Below are 16,374 nucleotides of genomic sequence, written 5' to 3'. Positions count from 1 at the left end.
CTTTTCACTCCTTGGCACACTCACATTTGCTCACCAACGTAGAGAAGGTGTCCTTGTTAGCGAAATAAGTTATAGTGTTCTCAGCTTAAGATGGGGGGAAACGGGGACCAGCAGTTAGTGTAATGGCTATGTCGCTGAACTCCCATGTAGTCGACCACTGTTCGAGTCCCGGACCAGTGGCTTAAACTCATGCCAGGCGTGTGTGTGTGCATGCGTGCCCAAGATCCCAAGAGGAGAATGGAGGAGAAGGGATTGCAGTGTGGCCATCCCCCCTGGGGGGTGATTTCTCACTTTTTGTCTCTCTGTCTCTATCTTTCTGGCAAGCACACATGCCCTATGGCAAAAACCTCTTAAAAAAAAAAGATGGGGGAAAACATATTTATAAAATCAATAGCTGTATATAAGATACATTTTGTTGATTTGATCCTGTAAAGAAACCACAGCTGCAATTGTCAACTCTTTTTGTTGAAGCTTTAGATGCTAAGACTTATTTTTAACACAGGTCAAAGTCAAATTAATAAAGATAAAATGGGGATTACTACTTTCTGTTTCAAGTTTTTAAAATCAGCCCTGTCAAGAACTAATTTCAGAGCCAGCAGGTGGTGTGATGGTTAAGGTTCTGGATTCCACATGGCAAACTGTGGTTCAATTCCCGAACCCAGAGGCTTAAAAATCACACTGGGCATGTGTGCGTGCATGCCCAAAATCCCAGGAGGAGAGTGAAGGAGAAGGGATTATGGTGTGGCCATCCCCCCTGGGGGGTGATTTCTCACTTTTTGTCTCTCTGTCTCTATCTTTCTGGCAAGCACACATGCCATATGGCAAAAACAAAGACAGCAAATGTCTATGGTTCTCTCAGGAAGGCAGTATTGCTTTTGGATTGTTGTTGTGATTGGAAGGGACCTTCTACTACCTCTTTCTGCCACAGTAACCCCTAGTACTTGAATTAGGGAGCTCGTACTAGAATCGTGCCAGCTAATAAGTACACTATTACAGTGTAAATTCTGGCATAAGGGAAGTGGCCATAGGATGGGTTATGAATGTACAGGCCCTCTGTGAGATGGACTTGAACTAGCTCTACTTATGACCCAATCCTTGTAAGTGTGAGTCAACTGAGCACCCACAGCAATGTTCTGGGTTCCAGAGACCCCTGGCAATTTAGAGCTGCCAGTGTCCAATACTTCTTGAGAGATCTCTCTCCTTCCCCGGTGCACACTTACCTCAGTAATAACACTGGGCCTTATGGAAAAATCTAAGAGCTGATAAAGAAAAAATTATACAATGATATTTGTTAAAGCACTGTGTGGATCAGTAGCTGGCATTATGGTTAAGGTGCTGGACTCCCACATAGTCCACCATGTTTGAGCCCTGGACATGGCATCTTGCTTTCTCACTTTTTCTCTCTGGTGAGCATGTATGCCCTATAGTAAATTAAAAAGTAATAATAATAATAATTAATTTAATTTAATTTTAAAAACTCACTGTGTGGGACCAGCAGATGGCATAATGGCTACATCGCTGGACTCCCATGTAGGTTTGAGTCCTGGACCCAGTGGCTTAAAACTGACACTGGCACATGTTTGTGAGTGCTCAAAATTTTAAGAAGAGAATGGAGGAGAAGGGATTGTGGTGTGGCCATGCCCCCCTGGGGGGGTGATGTCTCACTTTCTGTCTCTCTGTCTCTTCCTGCCTCTCTGACGATTGCATGTGCCCTATAACAGAACTCTCTCTCTAAAAAAAATAAAATGAAAAACTCAGTGTGGGGACCACTGCATCGGGGTCTTGCAGTGGGTCAGCGAGATTGGGCTCACCTTTGAATGTGGCAGGGACAAGTGGGAATTTACAGCTGAGGAGCAGAGTGGGATCAGTGGCTAAAAAATTACTAAGAGGAAACATCAGGAGTGTGGGGAATTCCAGCTGAACCAACCTTACAGGATTCTTGCTAAAGATGGACCAGAGTGCTCCAACATCACCTGAGGGGTGGTGGAGGACAAGGAGTCTGATCAGATATTGAAGATGACCAGATACTGAGGGTAGGCGATTCTTCCTAAACCAATGCAGAGTTCTTTGCTGAAACTGGTTTTACAAGGAAGTGTGCAGGTGGGCCAAGCACAAGAATCAAAAGCCTGACTAAAGTTTGGCCAACCAAGCTCTGGGTCTGAAACAGCATTATGGTGAGAGGCCATGCCTACTTGGGTGTTTCAAATCATGCTCTGCTCTTCAGACCAGAGCCTTGCCTTGTTTGTTTTGATCTGATTATACATATCAGGCAGAACTGCAGTGTGCTGATTTCGTGTGAGGAAACCTACCATCCATGAACGAAGACCCTTGAGGAGAAAACCATTCTGGTGATCTGTCCAGCCCTGCTGCCTGCGTTAGTAACCAAATCAACTTTGCCTTTGTGGCGAATGCTACCAAGGAGCCTCTGCTATTCCAAAATTCCATTTTTCTTGTTGAAATTAGGGAGCCCATTTCAATGGCCCCATCTCCTTCCTTCATCCTGCCTACAAAGAACTTTAGCACCTCCTAAGAATAGCCATACTCCCTTCTGTGGCGAATGCTACCAAGGAGCCTCTGCTATTCCAAAATTCCATTTTTCTTGTTGAAATTAGGGAGCCCATTTCAATGGCCCCATCTCCTTCCTTCATCCTGCCTACAAAGAACAACTACTTTAGCACCTCCTAAGAATAGCCACACTCCCTTCCCCATGAAACTTTTCACACCCAAGTGAAGAAAATCTCCCTTCACACTTCCTCAGAGGAGGTAGTGGGGTGTTGTGGATCAGGTCTCTCACTAGTGTCCACTCCAACATGGCTCCTGTTTCTGAGTCTTTGCATTTTCTCTGTATCAGTAATAGACCTGGAAGTGCAACCATCGCTGAGGGAATTATGGAAATCTGCAGAAACATTGCATCTAACAGTTATTAGAGATGTTGCTAGTGTTTGTTTGTGGGGTCAGGAATAGCAAATGTCTTTAATTTCTGGTACAGAATTACTCAAAGAATTGTCCTGCATCCCACCTAATATCTCCTACAGTGGTCTCCCAGATATGACTCACTGTAAAAAAAATTGTTTAGAATAGTCTGAACCTAGAACCTATCACCATTTAATACATAAACACAAAATTTTGTTCACTTTTTTATTCAAAGTTTTTTTTCCTATAGGGTATCTGCACCCTTCAGAGAGAGAGAGAGGGAAAATGAGAAATCACTCCCCAAGGCACATGGCCATGACACAATCCCTTCTCCTCCAGTCTCCTCTCAGGATTTTGGACACATATGCATCTGCACCTGGAGTGATTCTGATGCCATTGGGTCAGGGACTTGAATTGGAGTTGTTCATGAGGGATCTAGCACCGTAACCTCCACACCACCTGCTGGCCTAAGATTTTTTGGAGTTTTAATACACATTACATTTTTCTGGAATGCAAGAATCACAAAAAATAAAGATATTATTATATTTAAAAATTGCTATTGGGCATGTATGCTCACTGGAGAGAGACAGAGAGAGAGAGAGGTGAGAAAGCAACCCCCAAGGGGGATGGACATGCTGCATTCCTTTCTCCTGATTTTTCCTCTCAGGATTTTGGGCATGCACACACACATACCCAGCATGTTTTTCAAACCACCGCCAGATCTGGGACTTGAACCGTATAATGAGCTATGTGAAATCCAGTGCCTTAATCACTATACCACCTAGTTGACCCCAGGATTATTAGATTATTTTATTCAGAACTTTATCAATAGTTGTCTCATCAATTTGGAAAACTCACATCAATGCTTAAACAGTAAAATGCGATCTGCAAACAGCACATCTGTATTCATTTGATTTGGAGCTGCTGTGTTGACTGGGATTGCACACACAGATGCAGACAGAAAGCACCCTGCTGTGCTTTTTAGAACAGCTGTGACCAAACCATCATTCACTAAAATAGTACTCCTTCTCCTTCTGTATGCTACAGTTAGAATATGATGTTGATTAAAATACAACATGTAGGGACCAGCAGGTGGTGTTACGGTTACATTGCTGGACTCCCACATAGTCAACCGTGGTTCAAGTCTTGGACCTGGTGGCTTAAAACTCACACAAGGTGCATGAGTGTTCAAGATCCCAAGAGGAGATTGGAGGAGAAGGGATTGTGGTGTGGTCATCTCCCATGGGGAATGATTTCTCACTTTCTGTCTCTGTCTTTCTGCAAGTATACCTGCCCTATAGCAAAACTCTCTTTAAAAAAAAGTATAGGTAGATTATATTAACTATGAACTTCACTGAGAATAACAAGAGGAATATCACCAAAATATTATCACTAAAAAGGAACATTAAGTCTGGCAGGGTTGAGAATTACTGTTTCATATACAGTAATACTCAGAAATTTCTGTTATCTCAATTTAACTTAGCAAAGAATACTGTGAATACCCAGTCAACAATTAGAACATTTTTTCCCCATATATTTATTATTTAGTTTTAGCTTTTGCTATAGGGTGCATACATTCACACACAGAGACAGAGGGAGGGAAAGTGAGAAATCACTCTCGGGGGTATGACCATGCTGCAATACCTTCGCCTTCATTCTCCTCTCGGAATTTTGGGCACACACACGTACACTCAGCATGTTTTCAAGATGCCAGGTCCAGGACTCCAACCATGTAGTCAGTCAGCTACATGGGAATGCCTTAACCACCATACCATAGGGTGACCCAGTTAGAAAAACTTATTCTTTATTTATCTATTTATTTTAATTTGACCAGAGAAAGACAGAGCAAGAGTGAGAGTGAAAGCTAGAAAGAGAGAGAGAGAGACAGAGAAAGTGAGAAAGCAAGCTGCCAGGTCTGGATCTCAAACCACGGTCGGCCATGTGAGAGTCCAATGCCCTTAACTACCACACTGCCTGCTGGCCCCAGAAAGAATTATTCTTAACTGCTTGAGTTGCACACTGATTCTAGAACTCTCAATAGATACTTGTCCATTGATAAATCCAGCCCCATCTAAAATGATATTCATAACTCCATATCTGATACCCTCAGAATCCATTACCACACATACTCACCAGGCTTCGGGCAATATAATTTAGCACTTAGAAGCAGTTAGTCTGCCTGGCAGAGTTTTGACTCCCTGTGACTCCTCCATTAAGATCCATTGCAGCAGACACGACATCTGCTAAGGCCTTGCCTTCCATGGATACGTCCTTCAAAGGCATCACTGGTGGTAAGTGTTTGATCCCTGGGTGCTTAGACTAGCAATGTCCCATCTGACTTCCATTCCGGTTTCCTGACAGTTCACAGAGTGCAGGTCTCACCTCACTCCCTTCTGTTGGATTGTCAGTCCACAAGCCTTGCAGGAGAATCTTCTGTGTGACAGGCATTAACCAAGCGCTGGGGCTGTAGACTTGCCTGGTGCTCACTCACACGGCATTTTCAAGATACTGTCCCCTTCCCATTGTTCTGCAGAATTTTTTTCAAGGCCCACACTTCCTTTTGATCATTTTCCTCATTTCTCTATAATATAAAGTCTTTACAGATTTTGTGTTTGTCAGTAACAACAACATTTGCGTAGATCTAATATCTAATTCTAGATTATGTCTTAGTGCCTACTAATTTAATTCATATAGCAGGTACCTACTATGTGCAAACCACCATGCTCAGAGATATGGCAGACAGTAATAACAGGTAATACTTACTGAGAGCTCGTCAATGCCACTTTTAAGTACTTTGCATGTGTAACTTGTTTAGTCTTCAACCAGTCTATGAGGTATTGCAATTATTACTCACATTTTACAAATGGAGACACCGAGGCATTAAGTATGGCTAAGAAGTTTGCTCAAAGTCACACACCAGTAATTAGATACAGGTGATCTGGATCCAGGATCAACTTTCTTAATCCCTTTCTTGTAACAAATAAGATACTAAGTCAAAAAACACCCCTTGCCTCAAACAACTTGCCATCAAGGAAAAGCTAAGGAAACAATTACGACTATTATTTGAGAAAACAGTCACGAAGATTCTTGAAGTTTTTCAGAACAGCTAGCTCAGGTAACCTTTCTTTCTTTTTTTTTACTCTTTCACTCTTTTCTTCTAGCAGTTCACTTGACCATTTGTGACACTGTGCTTCTCTAGGTTGACCTTTTGATCTTGTTTATCCTCCCTCTGAAAACAGGGAATTTTTTTGAAGAAAGGAATCATGTATTATTTCTGTTTTTATTTTTAGTACCTAGCACACAATACAGAATCATTAAATATAAGGACTCAATAAATTACTGTATTCAAAATAATAACATTAATACATTTCGCCCAAGGGTATGATAGCATTTCAGAGACTTTGATTGGATAAATCCCAGTACTATTCTTAGAAGAGAGTTGAAAATTGCCGTCTTGTTTCACCATCAAACACTCAGTTGTCAAAAGGTCAAGTGGCTTACTACAAGTTACGAAGTCAGTCAGTAGGGGAAAAAACAGAATCTAGGAGTTTCTCTCTCTTTTTTCTTTTACCAAAAAAGAGTCCCACAAAGTTAAATTAATGCCCACAACAATACAAAAATAAAAACAAACCCCACAACAAAGCTGCTTTATCCAAACCAAGCAATATTTCAACACAAACATGAATTTATGTTAACTTTCACAGGAGTAAGTTATCGTAGGGAAAAGCAACCATAAAGGGTATCTACAGAAATGTCTTTCTATCTTATTTTTGTTTTCTACACATTATTTTAGTAATAAGGCTTATATCCTCCCATGAGATCCTCAGGACGGATATGAGATAAGCCACAGATGCCTTCACTTGTTTTGGCTTGAATAAGGAAACCAGGCTCCTGCAGATGCTTCCATGCCCCAAGCACATCAGCTCTCGCAGGCCACAGAAACTGGGCTAAGACTCAAAGACGGGGGTGTTTTTAAGCTAATAACAACGTCTCCTCTTCCAGCATTTCCGCGGACAAGGGTTTTTTTAATAAAAATATCATTACAGCGTAGTTGCAGTTTAGTTCCTGGTAAACAAACTTTAACAAAGGATGATGCTAGAGACTTGAACTTCTAACTGCAGAAACAGTTCTTTTTACTCTTGAATCTGTTCTAAGGGCGATTTTCTCTACTCCTGGTAATAGCGTCACCATTCACTGAACTGACCAAGCTGGACACCTTGAATTCTTTCTCCATAGCTCCTCATCCCTTACCTCAATGTCACCAGTGTTCTAAGTCCTGCCCGTCCAGTCTTCTAAGTAGACATAGCCACTGAGTCTACGAGTATCATGTATCCAGTGTAATTCATCACCTCTTCCAAGGGTTGACCCTCTCCACCCTCTCCTGGACGGTCTTTAGGTAGTTTTCCTGCCTCCATTCTTTCCTCTTTTTAGTCATTTCTAATAATGTTATCTTTTCACCTAAAAACCAGCAATGGGTTACCCTCATCTACAGATCAGAATATAACCTGTTTAGTATTTTTATGCCCTCCCTAATCTTTATAAACACCTTGTTTTCTTCTCTTTTTTTTTTCCCTCTACCTTGACTGTCTCCCCCAGACCTCTCAGCATCACCAGCTCTTCCTTGCGTCAGTGTCCCGATGCAATATCCCTTTGGCCTGAAGAGATCGTGCACTGCCTTCATCACATGGACAGCTCCTTCAAATCCTAGCACAAAGGTGGCCTCTTTGTGAGGAATGTCTTGACCTCTCTGTGCAGTCAATCACTCCCATTTCGCATCTAAGGCAGGGACTTGTGTTCAGCAACTGAATGGTCTTTATTTTTTTAAGGGAAATGTTTGTTATAGGGCACATGTACTCACCAGAGAGACAGAGAGCGAGACAGAAAGTGAAAAATCACCCCCAGAGGGGATGGCCACGCTGCAATCCTTTCTCCTTCAGGCTGTTGGGCATGCATGCACACGTGCCTCACGTGGGTTTAAGCTGCCAGGTCTGGGACTAGAACTGCAGTTGAGTACTTGGGAGACCTATGATGTAACCATTATGGCATTTGCTGGTCCCACTGAATAGTCTTGATGTCCCACATTTTCCAGGTCCCTTCTTTTTTTTTTTTTTTCCCCAGACAGATTTTTGTTATAGGATGCATGTGCTCGCCTGATAGACAGAGAGACAGAAAGGGAGAAATCAGCCCTGAGGGAGGATGGACTTGTTGTAATCCTTTCTCCTCCATTCTCCTCTTGGGGTTTTGGGCATGCATACACACGTGCCCAGAGTGTTTTAAGATGCCAGGTCCAGGACTTGAACCATGGTTGACTTCATGAGATTCCAGTGATAAGACCATTACGCCATCTGCTGGTCCCTCCCAGCTCCCTTCTAATGAAGGGGGGGTCATCTGACTTCCTCTGGATAAAGAGCTGTGAATGGAAGGAAGATGCACCATTTCTGTTCCAGAACACTTAAGAGTTGGTGCACGACCCTCCAACTTGCTCTTCTTCTTCTTTTTTTTAAAAAAAGAATTATTTATTTAATTTTATTTATTCATTCATTTATTTTAATTTGACCAGAGATAGACACACACACACAACACACACACACACACACACACACACACACACACACACACAGAGTGAGGGAAGGTGAGAAGGCAAACCACCAGGTTCGGGACTCAAACTGTGGTCGGCCATGTGGGAGTGTCAAGCACCTTAACCACATGCCACCTGCTGGTCCCTTCTTTTTTTAAAATTATTTAATTTATTTTGATTTTTTTAAAGAATTATTTATTTAATTTTATTTATTCATTCATTTGTCTTTAATTCGACAGAGAGAAACACAGAGAGAAAGAGAGAGAGGGGAAGTGAGAAAGCAAGCCACCAGGTCCAGGACTCGAACTCTGGTCTGCCATGTGGGTATGTCCAGCATCTTAACCACCATGCCACCTGCTGGGCCCCTTTAAAATTATTTTATTTAACTTTACTTATCTTAATTTGACCAGAGAGGGACAGAGCACGTGAGAGAGAGAAATTGAGAAAGCAAGCCGCTAGGTCCAGGACTCAAACTGCAGTCGGCCATGTGGGAGTCCAGTGTCCTTAACCACCACTCCACCTGCTGGCTCCCCTTTTCTTAAAATTATTGTATTTAAATTTACTTATTTTAATTTGACAACTCACTCTTCTGTTGGCTACGATGAGGGTCTTGGTGATGAGATGGCAAAGCCACAGAAGGAAACAGTCTAGACACATCACAGGGAGAGAGCTGCTCTGGAAAGCCCCCTGAACTCGCAGCAGGCTTTACATAAGTAAGGACTAATAAACTTCCGCTGGCCGGGTCACTGGGCTTTTTCTACCACAGTGTAACTTTGCCTATCCTATTCAGAGAAGCAATGTATTTCTATTTAGCCTCTTATGATAGCAAGTTTCTTTTTCTAAGAACTATTTATTGAATTATTTATGTATTATGTTTGACCAGAGAGAGACACTGATAGAGAGAGGGAGAATGAGAAAGCAAACCACCAGGTCTAGGACTCAAATCATGGCTGGTCACGTGGGAGTCCAGCGCCTAAACCATCACCACCTGCGAGCCCCTATTGCACTAAGTACTAATCATGTGTTGTTTCTCTCCTACGCTGTGGACCTCAAGGTCAGATATGATGGCTTATTTTGCATCACACAGTTATAACCAGCGTGAAGTCGGAAACTGAGCTCAGCCCCTGCAGGCTTTCTCTCCAAACCTGTTCTCCTTCCGGGATTTCCTACTCCACTGGAGGGCATCACCGTTAACCTAGTCGTTCAATCCAGAATCTGGGAGTATCCTCATACTGTCTTTTTCTTTCTTTTTGGAGAGGTTTTGTTATATGTACTCGCCAGAAAGACAGAGACAGTGAGACAGAAAGAGAGAAATCACTCCCCAGGGGCGATGGCCACACCGCAATCCCTTCTCCTCCATTCTCCTCTCGGGATCTTGGGCATGTACACTCACGTGCCCAATGTGAATTTAAGTCACTTGGTCCGGGACTCGAACCACGGTCAACTACATGGGAGTTCAGCAATATAGTCATTACGCCAACTGCTGGTCCCCCTCTTACTGACTTTTAAAATCATTTTAAGTCAAGAAATAAGTAGGAGGTACTTATTCTACCTTCTTAGTGTATCTTGTATTTGCAGCAGTTCTCAATTTTCTTGTTCATTATTTTTTCTTCTTGGGATGGTAGCCAGCAGTTTTCTAAATGGCCCTTTGGGATTCATTTTTCATCTTTGGTAAGAGAAATGTATTTTAAAATTAGCAAATCTTAATCATATTTCTTACATACATAAATAACTCTCAGTTATTTAATATTCCCTTCAATGATTTCCAGTGGCCTCTGTGTTATTTTATCATGTGCCATCTTACCTTATTTTATTGCCTATTTCAATTTCCATCCTTCCCATTGGATTTCAAGTGTTCTCAGGACATGGACCTGTGTTGCAGGTTTCCCATTGAATTTCTGGTTTCTGACACATAACAGGCCATACATAAATATTTCTTAAATAGATGAATAAATGAATGAGTGAACACCTGGAAAGTAGTAGGTATTCAACAGGTGTTTACTAGATAGATAAGAAACCACATATCTTTAAAGAAATATGATTTTTTTCTTTCTTTTTTTCTTTTTTTCTTTTTTTTTGAGAGATTTTGCTAAAGGGCATGTGTGCTTGCTGGAGAGACAGAGAGAAACAAAGAGCTAGAAAATGCGAAATTACCCAGAAGGCATGGTCCTACTGCAATCCTTTGTCTTCCATTCTCCTCTCAGGATTTTGGGCACACATGCACACCGGCCTGGAGTGAATTTCAAGCCACTGGGCCTGAGACTTGAACCACAGTCAACCATGTGGGAGCTCACCCCAACCACCACAGCACCTGCTGGCTCTTGGGTTTTTTTTTTTCTTTTTCTTTTTATGAAAGGCAGTGGAGGTGGGAAGGGGGCAGAGAAGAAAGATAGAGATAGGATTTTAAAGAATTGTTTATTTAACTTAATTCATTTATTTTTTTGAGAGATTTTTGGCTATAGGGTGTGTGCCCTTGCTGGAGAGACAGAAAGCGAGAAATCGCCCTGCCCCTCAAGGGGGTGATTTCTCACTTTCTTTCTGACTCTCTGGTGAGTGCACATGCCCTAAGACAGAAACCTTTAAAAAAAGAAAAAAGAAAGAAAGAAAGAAAGAAGAACGAAAAGAAAAAAAAAAACGAGCCTAACCTCTGTTCACAACAGAACACAATTACTGAGATGTAGCTGATTTATTTCGTGTTCACTGAACCTGGAAGGTAGTTTAAGCAATTGTGCTAGTCAGTTTGGGTTACCATAATAAATACTGGAAGTACTGGAAAGCCTGAAAAATGGAAATGTCACAGTTCTGGAGGCTGAAAGTCTAAGATCAAGGTGCCAGCTGACTTGGTTCCTGGTGAGGACTCTCTCTGGTTTGCAGGCTGGCTACCTTCTTACCGTGTTTTCATGTGGTAGAGAGAGAATCAAGCTATCTGGTGTCTTTGTGTAAGGGCACTGTTTCTGTCACCCCAGAATCAGTGAATGGTGAATGAATGAATACCTGGAAAGTAGTAGGTATTCAGCAGGTGTTTACTGAATAGATAAGAAACCACATATCTTTAAACAAATATATATTTTTCTTTCTTTTTTTTTTGAGAGATTTTGCTAGAGGGCGTGTGTGCTTCCTTTCCTCACCTCGTCTAACCCTAATCACCACCCCAAACCCCCATCTCCAAATACCATCACAATTGGAGTTAATGCCCCAATATATAAACTTGGGGGGTGGGGAGAGAACATACATTCAGTCCATAACAAGGATGTAAAGGTTTGTTATTGTTTTTTTCCTTGAAGCACTTCTGGCTGTTGGAGTTGCTCTGGTGCCCGTTTCCAGAGTGTTCTATATATAAATAACGAGTTAGATATCAGTTTTCTTGTATCTTGTTAAGGGCCCATGGATGCTTCCTTTTGTGACACATTGGGAATTTTTTGGAAGTAGTTATTCTAATTTTCTGCTTAAGGTTTCAAACCTATGAGATACTTTTGGTTTACTTGCCTTACATAGTGATTTAATTGTAGTCCTGCTTTACATACTGAATTATTTTCTTTGCTAAAACTGCAATAATGGAGACCAGCAGGTGCCATAGTGGTTAAAGTGCTAGACTCCCATGTGGTTGACTGTGGTTCAAGTCCAGGACCTGGCAGCTTAAAGCTCATGCGGGGCGTGTGTGCGTGTGTGCCCAAAATCCCAAGAGGAGAATGGAGGAGAAAGGATTGCTGTGTTGCCATTCTCCTGGGGGGTGTAGGGGGGGAGGGGGAGGAGAATGGAGAAGAAAGGATTGCTGTGTTGCCATTCTCCTGGAGGGGGGGGAGGGATAATTTCTCATTGTCTGTCTCTCTGGTGAGCTCTATAGCAAAAATCTCTAAAAAAAAAAAAGATGTAACTGAGGTCCAGTCTACTAAAACTAATAAGAGATCAACGCTCCCATTAGTACAAATGTTACAAATGTTGCATGCTATTAAAAGCAAGACAAGGGTGCCTTATGCCTGGAAAGTTCTACAGACATTTATGTAAACTGGACCTCCAAAAGACCGTCCAGCTCTTTGAAAATGTCATTTTTGATTCAGTGAGCTCTCCGATGACAAATTACTTCCTGGAATGGCTTTTCCATAAGATCAGTTTGAGTCAGTATTAATCCCTCCTTTGGGAGGCGTATCCTGTGTGGTTAACAAATGGATACAGTGAACACACCAAAGATCAAAGGTGAAAGCTAAATAGAAAACTATCATTATTTCATTAAGAAATGATTGGATAAATGATTTAAGGTCTTATATCTGAAACCGATGTGCAAACGCTTAGAAACAAGGCTTGCCATTGCAATGGAAAGATAAATGATAAAGCAACTTTATCATTTACTGGACGATTTTGAAATGCGACGATGTGTCGGGGTGTCGGGGGAGGATTGTTTGGCTTTACTGACATGAAGCTTACTTGGTTCTGAGGTGACTCGGTCTCCGGCCTTGGGTGGAAATGGGCCTCTTTCTCCTTCATGTGGAACTTACACTGAAAACACTTGTCACAATAGCATACTTAGGAAGTCCGTGAATGGTTTAACATTAAAGTTTAATTTTTAACCTTTAATAATGAAAGCTTCAGCCATGAAAGAAAGAATCAGTGTGTATAATTTAAGGTAAATTGCATTTTTCTTTACCTCAGTTGATCCTATCTTATAATAGTTATTTTTTGGTCACAGAATTTAATGTGTATTTTTGTGTAATGATATTTGTCAACATTATTGCTTGCAGATTTTTAAAAAAACCTTTAAGTCTATTTTTTTATTTCTTCCATCAGAGAAAGAGCTAAGAGACAGAGAGATGGCACCTCCAACAAGGTCTTCATGCTACACTCTGCCCCTGTCTCAAGCAGCCCAGACCACAGGCCTGTGTGGTGTGTCTGGTTTGGTCAGAGAGGTTCTGGGACGTGAACAAGAACCTTTCTCAGGTGGGTCTAGCTGCACTACCACTGTACCACCACCTGGTCCCTGCAGATTACTCCTATTAATATTATGCATGTAAGGGGAGCAGCAGATGAAGTAATGGTTATGTCACTGGACTCCCATGTAGTTGACCGCAGTTTGAGTCCAGGACCCTGCACCTTAAAACTCATGCCGGGCATGTGTGTTTGTGTGTGTGCGTGTGTGTCCAAAATCCCGAGACGAGAATGGAGGAAAAGGGATTGCGGAGTAGCTATCCCCCCGAGGGGTGATTTTTTTGTTTCCTGTCTCTTTCTCTTTGCCTCTCTGGCAAGTGCATGTGCCCTATAGCAAAAATCTCTCTAAAAATATTATGCATGTAAATTGTGACTCTAAAAGTTTTAAATGAAAGAAACTTTTCTGAGTTGTTTTTGGTTTTTTGTCCAGAGGATGCGTGCACCCACTAGAGAGAGACAGAGTGAGGGAGAAAGCAGCTCCCAATGGGGCATGGTCATGCCACAATCCCTTCTCCTCCAGTTTTCTGTCTTGTTTGGACTCTGGGCATGCACACACACACTCACGCTCAAGTCACCAGGTTTGGGATTTGAACTGCATGGTCAGCTATGCAGGAATTGTCTGCCATAAACCAGGCCATGAACCAGCCCCATACAGATCTTATTTATGAGCAAAAAGATCCATTTGGAAATAAATATCTTAGCATTTCTGACATAATTATCAAACCTTGGTGGATGTTAATGTGAGTGATAACAAGATACCCGGGAATGGATGCTGGACATTTGCCACAGCTTTAACAAGTCCATATCGTTTAAGAGGCAGTATTAGGTCTCTGTGAAGACAAACACTCTATAGCCAAAATGCCATGTTTGACTCTAACCTCGGCCACTTTCTAGACGTGTGATCCTGGGTAAGTTAATGAAGCTCCAGATGCCTCCATTTAAACATCTATTAAATGGGATGATAGTGGGGCTGGCAGGTGGCATGGTGGTTATGGAGTGTTTGAAAATGCCATGTTTGACTCTAACCTCGGCCACTTTCTAGACGTGTGATCCTGGGTAAGTTAATGAAGCTCCAGATGCCTCCATTTAAACATCTATTAAATGGGATGATAGTGGGGCTGGCCGGTGGCATGGTGGTTATGGACTCTGGACCCCCACATGGCTGACCGTGGTTTGAGTCCCGGACTTGGTGGCTTGCTTTCTCACTTTCTCTCTCTTGCTCTGTCCCTCTCTGGTCAAATTAAAAATAAATTAAATAAATAAATAAATAAAGTTAAACTAATTCTAAAGGAAAAAAAGGGATGACAGGAAAAGGCCTATCTCATGGGATTATCACAAATATTAAGTGAGTTAATGATATACGCCAACCAAGTAAAATGTCATTGCTACATAGTAGTACAATGGGTAAGCACTGTGAACAAAAAGCTGGATCCCACATGGCTGACTATGGTTCAAATCCCTGCCCTGGTGTCTTGAAAAACACACCAGGTAATGTGAATGTGCCCCAGATCCTGATGGCATGGGGAAAGGGAGGAGAAGGGATCGCAGTGTACTCCCCCCCCCCCACTGTGAGGGTGCTCTTCTCTTTCTCCTTTTCTCTCTCTGCCAAGCACATGTGCCCTCTGGCAGTTAAGAAAAAATGTTATCTATAAAAAGAAAAATAAAAAAACTCCAAATAAGGGTGTGTTGTTCCCGTGCACAATGGCTAAGAAATCGGCTCTACTGTCAGACCTCCTGTTTGAACCCAGCCCACCAGCCGCTGAATGACCTGAGACGAATTACTTGATATTGCAGCGTTTTAGCTTCTTCATCTGTGATTGGCGGTAGTAACAAATCTGAGGAGTAGTTGAAGTAATAGAGGCGGAGATGCTCAGAAGAGGGCCCAGCACATAGTAAGTACTGAGTTAATATTAGCTACAGATGTTATTGTCACCTTTGGGAGATCAAAACATACATATGTCCCATACCTATCACATGAAATATGTAATCATAAACACGGTATCAAGTGAAAAATGCCTTCTCCTCTTTCATCAGATTGGAGAATAACTTAAGGTCACATATTTTTAGTAGTAAGACGACTCCAATCATCTCTCTTGCTTATTATATGATTGTCTTTCTGTTTCTGGGTCCCCATGTCATGGTAAGGGCAGGAACCCAGGAAGGTTTCTCAGTCTCTAGAGGTCAATTTCTGCCAACTGCTCTCTGCTATTGAAAGGCTATCATTGCTCCTGGCGTCGATCTTTAGAGCAGTGGGTCAGATGGGTTCTGTGCCAACAACCCTCCCTTTCCAGGTTGCTCAAAATACCTCCTTAAAACACAGCTAGAGCAGACTCCATGAGCCAAGCAAGAAAACACAATAGTTCATAGAGGAGAATGGAGGAGAAGGGATTGCGGCATGGCCATCTCCTCTGGGAGGTGATTTCTCGCTTTCTGCCTCTCTCTGTCTCTCCCGCCAGCACATGCGCCCTGTAACAAAACATCTCTCTCAAAAAAGAAAAAGTCGGGAACCAGCAGTTGGTGTAATGGTTATGTCGCTGGACTCCCACGTAGTTGACCGTAGTTCGTGTCCCAGACCCGGTGGCTTAAACTCACACCGGGCGTGTGTGCGTGCGTGCCCAAGATCCCGAGAGGAGAATGGAGGAGAAGGGATTGCGGCATGGCCATCTCCTCTGGGGGGTGATTTCTGGCTTTCTGTCTCTATGTCTCTCTCTGTCTATTTGGCGAGCGCACGTGCCCTATAGCGAAAACCTCTCCAAAAAAAAAAAAAAAAGAAAGAAAAAGTCATACCATATTTCTATTTTAAATGCATCATGACTTTTCCAACACACAATAGTATAACTATTATTTCTTCCAAAATTGTTATGTATAATAGATGGAATGCAATCATAAGTAAAATTCTAGGTAGATTTTTTTGGTGGAAACTGATAAGTCAATTCTATAATTCTAAAATTAAATGGAAATGC

This window comes from Tupaia chinensis, unplaced genomic scaffold (assembly GCF_000334495.1).
Source record: "Tupaia chinensis unplaced genomic scaffold, TupChi_1.0 Scaffold000112_1, whole genome shotgun sequence".
NCBI classification, from domain to species: Eukaryota; Metazoa; Chordata; class Mammalia; order Scandentia; family Tupaiidae; genus Tupaia; species Tupaia belangeri.
Note: the sequence above shows the minus strand (reverse complement) of the source record.